This window comes from Aulonocara stuartgranti, assembly GCF_965226115.1.
Source record: "Aulonocara stuartgranti genome assembly, chromosome: 5".
Lineage (NCBI taxonomy): Eukaryota > Metazoa > Chordata > Actinopteri > Cichliformes > Cichlidae > Aulonocara > Aulonocara stuartgranti.
This window is the reverse complement of record NC_138943.1, coordinates 7,886,959-7,900,893: the sequence shown is the minus strand read 5'-3', so window position 1 is coordinate 7,900,893 and position 13,935 is coordinate 7,886,959. Positions and strand designations below refer to the sequence as shown.

The window sequence follows — 13,935 nt, the reverse complement described above, 5'->3', positions numbered from 1 at the left end:
CTGGCTCTCATAGTAGAGCTACACCTAATAGGGAGATCCAACTTAAGTAAGAGTGCTGTTTTGCAGAGAGCTTTGGCAAATGAGAAGTCAGTGAGAAAACTAGAGGGAAACCTTCATCTCCAACAGCTCAACAATCTCTAGTTTCTCTTCTCTTCCCCGAGGCCACATATACACACACACCCACTTCACCTATTATGACCAGAGATTAGTGAGTCATACTTAAGTCTTTTGCTATTGGAATCATGTGTCACAATTTAAATGTGACTGTAAGCTTTTTATTTATTTATTTTTAAACATGCCAGTCTTTCAGCAAGCCATCATCAAAGCACCTTGCCAACTCTATGAGGAGCTAAAATTGCTAAAATTGTTCTCCAAACCTATCATCAAGCAAGAAGGCCAGACTAAAGATACTTAAACAGACCAACATCATGTCTGCAGAGGATCAGTTTACTCTACTCTAAAGTGTCCAGACTGCTCAGGAGCCCTGTACAGCTGATAATGTCAGGCCTGATAATGTACTCATAACACATCAGCAGATTAAATTTCAGGAAACGCCATTAATCCATTTTGGAAAATGTCTGAAATAAGGATAAAAAAAAAATAATCTAGAAATAATCAGCATTCAGTGAACCTTTTAAATGCTTATCAAGCCACATGTAACCATTTTATTTCACTTGCAAGGCCTAATTTTGGTGCTGGAGAAATACACAGTCCCAATCTCTTTGCTGCTCATGTTTCTCCCCATGTAGTCCAGCTCCAATAGATAAGCGCTGAATGAGTACATCATTACATTATCTACATAATTCAATTTTCTCAAGACTGTCATATTATCTACTTTTACAAGTTGCCTGATCTAATTGTTATATATAGCACCAAGGCCCAGATTCCTGATTTTCACCATTTCTTTCTGTGACCTAGCTTTCCCAAGGAGAAACTCTGCTGGGGGAAAAATGAACTGAGGTCAGCTCAGAATGATCAGCAGCACACAGATGCACACATCCAAATTTAATATATGCATATGAACTATGAAAATATGTAACTAATGGAAGTTTCTTCTTATATTTGGTGTAAGGCACAGTGTAAGTGATCCAGTTTCCAGAAGATAATTTAATCCAGTTAACAAAAAAATGTTAAATGAAAGTTGCAAATAAAAAAAGAAAAGAATAAATAAATAATAAATAAATAAAATTTTATTTATATATCACCTTTCTAGACAGAGTCAAAAAGTGCTGCACAAAAGATAACAAATAATAAAAAGGTAAAACAGACAATATAAAACAGGCAAAAATTAACCAAAAACAGTTTTAAAAAGGTGAGTTTTGAGTTGTTTTTTAAAAACAACTACTGAGTCCACAGTTCTTAATGTATGAGGGAGAGAGTTCCGGAGTCTCGGGGCCACAGTGGTAAAAGCTCTGTCACCCTTAGTCTGTTTTATAGCAAGTAAGCCCTGATCAGATGACCTCAGGGACCTGCTAGGGACATAGGGCTGTAGCAGATCGGAGATGTAGGCTGGTGCCAGTCCATGCAAGCCTCTGAATGTCAAGACCAGGATCTTAACACGTACTCTAAATTCAACAGGAAGCCAGTGTAGTTGAAATAGCAATGGTGTCACATGTGAATACTTGGAGGATTTTGTCAACAGCCTAGCGGCAGCATTTTGCACAGCCTGCAGACGAGCCAGAGAACCTTTGCTTAGACACATAAACAAAGAGTTACAATAGTCCAAGTGTGAGGAAATAAATGCATGTATAGCAATCTCCAGTTCAGGGTGAGATAAAATAGGGCTTAACTTAGCCACACTTCTTAAATGATAAAAACAAGACCGAACCAGAGATTTCACATGCCCATCCAATGTGAGAGTCGAGTCAAAAGTCACACCTAAATTCCTGATAGAGGATTTAACATACACTGAAAGAGGACCAAGGGTTCTCACTATCTGGGATAAAAAATCTGTCCGCATATGAGGACTTCAGTTTTCCCCTCGTTGAGTTGGAGGAAATTTGCAGCCATTCAATGTTTGATGGAAATATCGTGATGCATGCTCAATCATCCAGGCAAGGACATCCCAAAAAGTTGGTTCTGTTTATCTAAATAAAAAGAATCAGCTTTTTGAAATAAGAGTAGCATTTGACTTATCTTGTTGCTTAATAATCAGTGTTTTGTGTTTAGCCACATTAGTGCTGTGTGACTGGAGCTCACAAAGTTAGTCAATTTACTAACTTTACACTTTCACATTTGGGTAAACTGAGTGAACTTTGATTAGCACAATGTATTCACTCATTCATATTCAATGTGAGAAGAGACACTCAGATCTGCTTTTACCCAGCCACCTCCTCCAGCTTTTCTTGGAGTGGTGGAAGAGTGGTTGTGGGGGACCAAAGCATTCCCAGACCAGGCGAGAGCCATAATCTCTACAAGTCCACGGGGCCTCTGAACCTCCTCCCATTTTGACAATCATAAAACACATTACCTAGGAGGCATTCAGGTCAAAGGCTACCTAAAACTGGGTACTTGCAATGTGTAAATGTGTAGTGGTGCTACTGTAAGCTATCTAGTAAGTGCAGAGACCCTTCAAAAGGAGATTGTTTCTGCAGTTTGTATCCATGAGCTTATCCTTTTGTTGACTACCCACAGCTTTTGGTCATAGATAAAATGGGGAAGGCAGACTGTTTGGTGAACTGACAGCTTTGCTTTCACTCACAGCTCTCTTTACACTACAATAAAGCTGTATGGCACAAGCACCATGGCAGACATGGCGTCAGTCCTTTAAATTAAATTTCCTTCTCCATCCCCCCTTACTTGTGAACAACATCCTGATAAAGTGCAGCCCTGGTGAAGCTGAACTCCCATTGGGAACTGAGTCTGACTTTTAATGCAAACCAAACACTCTATGGTTGTACCTGGACCAAATAGCCTGCAATCATGTGTCTAATACCCAATATTACACTTATAAATAATAACCAATACTACACATCTTTATGTTGGAACACTGTAGCAAAACTGCAGCAGAGTTCCAATAACCAAAGAGCCACTCAGGTTTGAATCAAGCAGGTCTTTCCTACCAACCATATCCCTCAAGGTTTCAGTGCCACTGCCACAAAGAGTCTATAAATTGGGCATGATTCAGCACCTTGCTGATAGATACCAAGATGGCCGGTGCATAAAAATAAACAAAAGCAAGGAAGTACCCCTGATGTTCACCTGTGAAAAACTGAATAGTGGACACAAGTATACCCACCCATGATTATTGCCTCTCATCTGCAACTTCTGCCCTTCTCCAGTACACTGGATCCTGATCTGTGTTGTCAGGTACACATTACTTTATCTGCACCGTTGTTTGTTTAAGTAATATGGAAGATGTAAATTTTAACAAATGACGAGTACTAGATGTTGTGGTTCTATGCATCTATCATATAAAAAACAAATCACATTTTATTCCTGTGTGTTTGATGACAAATTAATTTTAAGAACAAATTATAATTTGTTTTCAAACACGTTTTTGTGAACATCTAATATATTTACAGCAACTGTTTAAGTGCCCAACTGAAAAACTCGCCGTATTTCTTTTTTGGGAATTACTGCAAGTTTTTCAGCGATCACATCACCTCCCTAATTTCAACACAATAGTTAAGTAATCCCTCCTCAATCCATCACACTGACTAACACATTTATAGCACTCTGCAGGAGCACTCATCAGCCGTGTGTCTGCTTACATAGAAAGGCATGTACATTGTTATGTAAAGTGAGTTTTGTGATCTCCAACTTCTCATCACTTCATTTAGTCTTGTAGATATTTGTTGTTCTTCAATTAGTGAAATGTTACCATGAAACTATTAACTACTGACATATTGTCTTTTTTTTTATTAAAGCTGTACTTTGTTTTGATGTTGAGATTAGAGGGGACATTTAGGCAAGTGCATTAATCCAGGGATTTACCCTTATTAGTCACTTTATGTAATTAACCATGGTCAGTAATGCTATGGCAGGAACAACAGCATTAAAAAGTTACATATTAAGTCCATATTATGGGCCACTGGTGATGTATTGATCTATATGTTTTAAAGCTTGAGTGGAGCACTTGTCCTTATAAATGAGCATCAAATACATTCATGTTCTTGCCAAATAGGCGAAATAAATGCTTACTAATCCTATTAGAATGAAGTAAAACTCCCAGTACTGAACAGTATTTCATAGTTGCATCCCAGCATATTTTCCCTGCACTGATTTTTATGCATTTCTTGTCAACGACCAATGCGTGGCTTGCAGAGATGAAGAGGGGAGGAACTGTAATGGATATGTATTGGGGAGATGTTAACTGCATATAATAGTAGTTTATTTATGCATGGGTCTGCTTGTAGTTTATCACCTTACGTTTAGTGATTATCTTGCTAGCTTTAATGATTTGTGCAGTTCATTGATGTCAAATTCTGAGCCATTATGCAATGCCTTCATGAGGCAGAAACATATGTTGCCAAGTGCTCAAAAACCCTATGATTTCATGATAAGGAATAATCGCCACAACCAGCAAGTATATAATGATTCCTTCTACCAAAAAATGTCAATTCAGAGATTTTTTTTTGGATAAAATGTGACTATCTTGTTATACTTTCAAGTGTAAACTATTCATTTTTTTGTTCATTTATTTCTTTATAAATGAGTTTGAACTAAATTCATTTCAGTGTACTGGATCCTATAGTGGAATTACCTAGGGGGCATCCAGGAAAACTTTCTGATGCTACAAATAAGGGATCAGAGGACTGATTACAAGCTTAAGATGAAAGTGATTGTTGGATGCAACTGTCAGCAGCAGTTCTTACAGATACTGCAAGTGCCATGTATAAAATAGGGCTCTAATTTCTGTAATTTTCTGCGCACTTGAGCTATTATGAGCTGATTTCGGTTCCTGCGCATGGAGGAGGACAAAAAAGGGGGAACAGGCGCATGATGGTAAAGTGCAAGCTGCATCCAGAATAGAAACAGCTACATTACATTGCAGATGCTGAGAAAGAGCATCGGCTCCAAATATCCACACAGACAGCATGCTAACACAAAGCAAGCCAATAACCCGGAGTGATGACAAAGCTGAGTCTATGTTGACTTCAACCCAGCAGCCTGACCCCGAACTTGAACAAATCACAAAGGCAGTAAGTTCGGTTTGCAGCATTGTGGCCTGCATTTCTACCTGTACATCTTTCTATAGTAGAATTACAGTGACAATCACTTTGTAATTGTGTTGAACTGGTTTTCAGCTTTGCAGTGTTCATACATACACTAAAAGAAAGAATGGATGTGTGCCCTCATTAGGATAGAGATTTGTGTAGCATGTGGGACTGCAGCCTACGGTTTATATTGTTAACTGGCAATTATGTGGCATCTTATGAAGTAAACTGAAAGTAATGTAACGGGTAGTGTAGCAAATTACTTTCTCCAAGAAGTAATTAAGTAACATACTGTATTATTTAGTAATTAGTTGTCGTTTAAAAAAAGTGAGTGAGGTCATTTCATGTAGACATGCCACATCATGTTGCCTCTTTGACATAAATGATTTAATTTATCTGAATTACAACAAACAAAAGTATACACAGCCCTGAAGGATTATGAGCAGTGCGGTATGTTCAGCTGTGAAATCCCTTAAGCGCACTAAAACAACCTGCTGCTGTAGTTATGCAGCTGTTATGCAACTGACACGGTTGTTTGAGGTGAACAGAAACTCCTATAGAAAAATGAAAACGTTTGCCCTGCATGCTGCAGCACCGTGATGAGTCTAAGTGTGGGCAGTTGTCTGTGATGGTTCAACAGCCTTGTGAACTGGGTTATTAGAACAGGTAGGAGGGGAAATGTGGATCAAAAATATACTTTAATCATGGACCAAAATCCAGCAACACCCAAAATAGAAACAGTGATTCAGATCATGCATAAGAAAGTAAGACATGATTTGTTACTTTCATCTTCCAGGCTGCCTGAGGTTAAAAGATTTACAAGTTTCTTTTCTTTATCCACATTCTGCTGAAACTATATGATTGATGACTGACTGACTACACTGAACTAACTTACACCATACCATGTACAATAAAGCAGATAGTTTGCCAGTGACAGTCTTTAGTTTGCAGACATTTATTTTACATGGTCAAACTCAGAATCACCAAAGTCCTTCTTTCACTTGCCACAGTCAAAGTCACATCTGATATGACCGACTGAGCATCTGCTCATGCCATTCCCGAAAGCTGTCACCACAATCAGCTTGTCACAATAGCCAGCAGTAAAATGAAAGGCAGAGTAAAGCCAGGGCTTTCTTTTCCTTTCTCTTGACACAAACTTGAAAATTGTACCGTACGACAAGGTGCTTCACTATGATACATGTATGGTAGTTGTCATTCATTTAAGAATTCGCTTAACTACAACACACCTTTAGCCAGAAAGGAATAAACTGCTTACAACAGTTTACAAAGTTGCAGTGAAAACTGTGTACATTAACACTGGTGAACAAAAACTCATGGAAATTTTAACCCTCTTAATCTTGCAGTGTTATCAGTCCAGATTAAAACAAGGCTGAGCTTTCCTCCTAGTAGGGTCTTAACATAATCCTAGCTGAAGCCTGTCAAGTCAGCAAACTGACCTTTTCCACAAACAGCTAAGGTTTCCACGTGAAACACAAAAAAATAGTGAAACAGTCGTGCTTTTGTTATACAGTTCTCTCTTATAATGCATTGTCCCAGTGCTACTGCACATGTGGGGTTCAGAGTTTGTGTTCTTTTCCCAGAAACTGGTGATACTGTTTAACTTAAAACACAGTCCATTGCTTCAGCCATATACCTGCCAGCAAGAGACCTCCACAGCTGCCAGATGTTCAACACAGTTCACACATCCAGCAATGTGGCGTCCTGTGAATGCTTAATAAAGAATTTGAACCTCCCTAGGTTAATATGCATACTGTTTTCACTAACAGTACACCAAAAATGCTCTTCCATCAGAATCTGCTCAGCTGAGCAGATACTGATGGAAGAATAGGGGAAGAATGGGGGGCAACTGCGCTGAAATGTCAGCGTGCCTGCAACATGTCACTCAGCAGCTGACAACAGCGACATAAATTGTAACCAGAAGACTTAAAACTGAGGCGCTGCTCTTCCTGGAGGTTTTCTTAGTCAAAACAATCATTTGTTTATTTTTATATGTGTACACTTTAACAAAAAGCAATTAGAATGAGTCATGACATGCATTAATCTTTCCGCCACGCCATTTACATAAAAATGATCCAGAAAAACCGTATGTGAGTGCACAGCTCAGCCTGACATTGTCACTCAGAAGCAGCCCACGATTGCCATCTTTGACATGCTTCCCCTGGCAGCCATCACTGACCCTGCATAAACAACATAAAGCTAGAACATGCACAAAATGGGAGAAGTCACCCCTTGTCATGTCTGAGCTCTGACAAAGGTTTATTCTGAACACCCATTATTATATAACAGCTTTATAGGGAACACATAAAATATGTATCAAGTTTTCCGAAGCCGGCATACATGTCATTTTCGGTTAGCCAAGGTGGAACATGTCTGCTACTGGAGCGTGTCTGCGGACGAGATTTTCCAAACCCCACACACACACACACACACACACACACACACACACACAGGATTCAGGACGCTCTGAGACGTGGCATTTACAAGAAGGGAAAATAAATAAATAAATCTCCCTTTGAACATCATGGTCTCCAGCATTTGAAAACATCCCATCATAACGTCATTGTGCATGCGTGTGTTGTTACACCACAACTGTCGTTGTTATTGATGGTATTTGTAACTCAAAATGAGCTATTTTAGTGTTCAGTAGCTCACTGACCAGAATGCCTACACTGCTACTTCTTTTGACAGGATGATGAAAAGGAAACTACAAGGCATCTGCAAATGCAGCAGGTCTGAAAGTCTTGTACATGATGGGTACTCCCGGGAAGAGGCTAAAATATGCCCTTAGCTACATTTTATAAAAATCACCATAATAAATGTCTCACCAGAGACGACTGTTTCTGTGTTGTGTCATGATAATCCAGCAACTCTGAAATTAGTTAAGTTCACGTTGCATACATGTTAGATCTGTTTTATTTAGAATGACATCACCCACCATTAGTGTTATAGTGTTATGCCAAGCCCCATGTATGGACTCCCTTTGTAGAATTGAATTACTTTATGGTTTGCACTGTATGCATTAGTGCATGCTCACGTTGAATGGCACTTCAGTTCTGTTTAGTACAGACCAGCATGTGTCTGCGGAAAAGCACTACCAAGTACCAAATTGAAAGAAAAAAAAAAAGTGCTGATAGAGCATGCTTTGTCAGATTTTTTTCTTGGTTTTTTTATCCCTCTAAACATCACATTGATGTTACACAGATAGGCACATTCTTACCAGACAGCAGTTTGACTCCCAGTAATTTCAGGATTCATAATCCTCATCGTATTCTTGCCCAACTAATGTTATTCCCATAATGTTAGCAATCTAACACTTTACACTAAGATACTGAAGCTTACCTTCTAAACATCAGCATAGTGGAAGTGCCAGCATGCACACAGTACGTTAGCATGATGAGTGCAGCATGTAGCTTACACAACCACCTCACAGAGTCTCCAGGAATTTCTTTGTTTTCCACTGCATTGTGGAGGAGTTTTTCTATATCATTTGGGAAACCATTAAACATCTGAGAAGTTGTTTGTTTGCTTGTTTTTGTTTTAATCTGCCATTGAAACTGTAGCTGAGTTTTGGCCATTTGGAGATGAAAAGCTGTAAACAGTTATAAAGATATTTTCTTTCAGTTGGATTACTGGTCAATGAAAAGAACTCAATGAGCTCAGTGCAATAAACCCAATATTTGAATTTATATCAGCCTCTCAAAGAAATATCTTGAATTTTGGGCTGCTAAATACTCTGCTGAATCTAGGCCTATTGGCATTGAAGCAGCCATTAAAATCACACAACATATTAGCACACGGACTTGATAAAATGATATATTTCATTATTTTTCCCTCCTTAAAACTAAAACTCTTTAAATTTCAAAGGAAGTCTTGTCTTCCAGCACTGAAACAAGAGCTCATATTGATTCAGTCTTTGATGAGGACATCAAAAACCAAATCACGAATAATCACAGGCTACTGGAGCTCAGTGTAAACTTAGTAGATTAGCAGTGATATGGATGAGCCTGACGCAGAAGTAGCCTCCAGCACAAACAGTTATGAGTCAGCAGTATATCCCAGACATTTGCTAGGCATATGACTCCCTGTACAAGGCACGGACAATAAAAATCTTTGCAGGAATTAGTTGAGCTGTTTGACTGTGTCCTATTCCCCTCAGGCTCTTTTTCTTTTTTGTCATACACATGATAGAAATCTCTCCACAGGACACTGCTGTTAAAGGACTGTGTGTGCCGATTCCTCGCATGCTCAACAAATACTACATCAAAATGCACTTATGGTAGTAGAATCATTCAACTGAGATGTTTAGAGAGAACAGGAAATAAAAAGCTAGTATTAACGAAATGATTTCAAGTCCAGTTTAATTCAAAATAATTTAACAGGTAGCATATTTCTTGCTAGTCTATTTTTATTATAACGGATTATTAAACGGACATTGTTTTCTCTATTTATTAAGCAAGAAACCCAAACTTACCTATAATTGACGCTGACAAAACTTAATGAAATGCTAACAAGCTCAGAACATGTGGATGCTGAGTGATGAGCAATATCTCCAGACCTCCATCAGTCCATCCTCGTTGCAGCCCATGTGCTCAAAGTCCTGTGGAAGTCTACTGTCCGGTATGCAAATACCCAGAACACCAAAGAAGCAGCTTCCAGCTCTGAAGCATCTCAGCCTCTGTCCGATGCCTGGATCAAAGTGGGACTGCTCTCTTCCCGCTTGCATAACAATACTCTAGACACATCCTCAGCTGCTGCTGGTGCCTGTGGATGGGACTACTTAGCTACCAGGCGATCTCTCTCTGACTTGCAAATGGACCTGGCACCGTTCCAGTCCAAGTCTTTCTGAACAAAAGTGCTGAGCTTAAACTGGGTCATATACCTGGTGAAACACTCATAAAACAGCCTCATATTCTGCACTTAGTAATCTCTGGCGCTTTCTGTCACTGCATAGCTTGGCGGGTTGCGTATGCATCTTTTCTGCCTGGCGCTCAATGTCCTGAGTCACAGCTAGAGCCAGTGAACTGAACTAATTTGAATTGTCAATGCATGTTTGTAGTTGGCTGCCTACGGGGCACAGGCAGCACGACCCCTACTGAGAATCTGGGCCAAAGGAAGCCGGCTCAGAGGTGTCAGCTCAGGAAAAAAAAAGAATGACAGGAGGAGCGATGATATGGTGACAGCATGGGTTCACACATTTTTTTCCTCATAATATTTAAGGCTGGGATTACAAACTGTGACTAAGACACCCCTCTCTGTGTGGTACAACCAAATATTAGAAAGCGAGTCATATGATCAGCTTACAAGGTTGAATATGTGCAGGCTAAGGACATGTAGTGGAATATAACTAAAATTAACCTGTGCTGAAAGCAATGAAACTACACACTTCAAACGGGTGTGAAGACAGAGGGCAATGAGTGATTTGATGGTGGGGTACGCCATAATTCTCGCACATTTGAGAAAATTGCCTGCCCTTGAAGTTAAATCGCTCTGCAGGATGACTTAAGTTCACAAGGGGAGATTATAGACTGTGGCAGTTTAGAAATTAGACCCCTATGTCCTCTGTGTCTGAGTCTTAAACAGGAGATAAGTGAGGATTACAGTCAAAGATGTGCACTGGCTGGACGCAGAAATTTTCAGAAAACTGTAATTAATCCTCACGCTGCACAGATACTCCACACGTTTGCTGTCTGACCTTGAGAGATGCAAATTACTATCTACATTATAAGATCCCTCGCACAGGGCTGAACATAGTCACAGCTTAATTAAAAGTGGCAAGATAAACAATCAGTAGTATTACAAGCAGGTACAAACATCTCAAGTGAACTGCAATGATAAAAAAAAGTCCTTCATCGTCTTATTAACTGTGCACTTCACACTCTGATGCTTGCATGTGCTGCGTCAGATAATAAGCCTTGTCACCTTTTGCATCAGCACACAGCACATATAACACAGACAGAAAAACGGGTGTGTCTCAAACATAAGCTCTGCCCATATGTGACCTCTGCTGGCTAATTCGTGTAGCTACATCTCTACGCCTCTCATTATGGCCACAGTGCGTGCTGCAAAGCAGGACTTTGCAATGGATTCAGTAAAACATCAAACTGCTGCTCCCTGAATCAGAGAGGATTGTTCAGTGCTGAAATCCTGCCAAAAATCCCTCTAAACACAATTATCTCATTCCCACCCCACCCTAAATGCATCCAAGGTTTTTGCTGAACAAATCACGGTTATATTTTTCCATCCTAATCTGCTCTAATGACATTAGACAAAACATTGCAAACACTTTTGGTTACTTGTGTTTGAAAAGCTATTTTTGCTTTCTCACACAAAATAATAGAGATTCAGAATGGAGGGAGAACAGGTTTACTGCTAAAAAGTTCAAATTCAATACACTTTTCAATGTGCCGAAAAGGGCGCCTAGTGCAACCAATGACTTGTGCATCAGTCTGATCCTTAAATGCAATATTTAAGGAAGTTAATCAGAAAATTACTAAACAATATTGTTTATTATTTCCTTTTCTTTTTTTAATGTCTTTTTCCTTTTTCTCTGTTTGATTAAATGGTGTGGAAAAGGTCAGCAAAAAGTAAAAACTTGCCATAAAAATTTATAAAGGTGAAGGTAACATATTAAAGCGCTTGTTTAAACTAAAGATATAAGGTGAAATAAAACCAGAAAGTACTCTCATTAGAGAAGCTCAGCTGTGTAAATTTGGGGCATTTTGCTTCTAAAATGACAGATTACTTTTATAGATTCCTCAACTAAACAGTTTAATCTTAAGTAGTGAAATGAAAACAAACACAAAAACAACCAGTGAAAAATTGGAAAAAATTAGGCTACATGAGGTTGTTTTGGCAGAAGTAACACATGACAACATGAACCAAACTATGAATATCAATCAGTTGAATACGAAACACTGCTGTGTATCCAGCCAAACACACCAACACAACACAAACACATTCTCAGTGTGAAGTCAGCTCACCTCTTCCTCCTCACCTGATAACTGGCAAAGCTTCTCCAAGAAATGTTGCCAAAAGCAAGATCATTAGCAAAGAAGTGCTGGATTTAAGTCAGGTGTTTTGTTTTGTTTTTAAAATAGGACCAAATTCCTCCATGAGACTTCAAGAGCAATCACTGCTCCTCCACACACTGATGGATGGACCACAGCCCAGCTCCGTCACTGCCTCTTATCATGCTTTCCCTCTCAGTCTGTGCTCTTCCTCTGGATTAATCCATTGAGTAGCTGTCACTCCACCCCTCTCTTCCTCTTGTTTCCCTCTCTGTCATGAGCCTAATCACATGTACACATACTCTACAACTAGCCAAGGCGGATGTCCACAGAGCAGAAACAGAGGGCTAGTGTTAGCCAATGGCAGGCTATAAATAGGCTTCTTGAGTTCATCATTGTCTCTTCGTATGATGGTGAAGAGCCTGGAGGGCTTAGAGGGAGGGAGAAAGGCACAGCATCACTATCTGCTGGCTTTTACTTCTCTCCTTGCATCGGCTGTAATCTCCATATCAGTTTCACTTCTCCTTATCTGTCTCTTTCATAGGGAGATATCTGAACCTAGCATCAATCATGTTTACGAATAAACGAATGAATGAAAAATAATCCAAAATACAAGAAACTGTGACTCTGTGTTATGATTTACTGAACAGTGGGATGATTTATATCATACCATGCATCAATCTCTTCCGTCTGAAAGGTCATGCGTGCATTTTTTTTTTCCACCAAGAAGGGGAATGCCTTCTACAATTGTTGAATGTCATAGTGCACAAGATCAGCAGCAAAATGTCGGCAATTGTTCTTAAAGCAGAAGCAGGTAAATGCACATGCCACAATAAGCAAAGCTGCTAGTCTGCCTTAATAGACGTACAGACATGTTTAGCTTCAGTTCTTTTTCACATAATGTCTGTTGCTTTTATGAAATTTTATATTTCAACAAACAACAAACTGTAAGAGTTATTATTGTGGGAGCATTTAGGAACCACAGCAAAGTGGGGATTCCAAGTTCTGAGACGCATAGTGCATAAAAGTCTCCAACGCTCTGCTGACTCAACAGCAGAATTCTAAACCTCCTCTGGCATTAACATCAGCACAAAAACTGTGCACCAGTAGCTTCATGGCCAAGGAGCTCCTGTAGGTGTAATGTGTCAGTGGCCCAGTACTTTTGTCCATATAGTGTACATGTGAACTAAATGCAACTCGAGAGAAATATCTAAACTACTGCCCACAAAGTTGCATCAATCACTTAAACTCAATGATGTCTTTGAAGAAATTACTGAAGGAAAACGAACGTTGCATCTCTTTAGTAAAACACCTTGTAAGGAAACAGTACAAACCTTATCCTTTATTCATGCTTATCTGAAAGAAGGAATGTGTGCAAGCACTACAAAAACTGGGATGTGCACATTTCCCATTTAAACAAACACAAATGACTTTCTCCCTGAAGAATAATAGTAATGCTCTCATCTAAAGTCAGAACCAAAACAATTAAAGCTGCTCTCAGCTACAACATGGCAGACAAATGGATTTCATTTTTTTTATTTAAAAAAAAAAAAAAAAAAAGGTTCATAAATATTTCTAATGGGTTTCTTTATTCCTGCCAAATCACACAGCTAAATGAAAAGTTCTGCTGCTCTTTTGTGCCATTTAATTGTTGGTTTCTCTAGTGCAATCTTACTTCTATGGTTACAAAGAAGGTAAACCTAAAACATATATTTTTTGTCACTGGGACTTGTGGAGGATGTACTTTA

At 39.2% G+C, this 13,935-nt stretch overlaps 1 protein-coding gene across 4 annotated transcripts in view; it reads right to left on the bottom strand.

Moving 5' to 3' along the window:
• Positions 1–13,935, bottom strand: part of nav1b (neuron navigator 1b) — a gene marked incomplete at its 5' end in the record, with an annotated part of 81,664 nt that overhangs the window by 57,188 nt on the left and 10,541 nt on the right. The window lies entirely within an intron of this gene.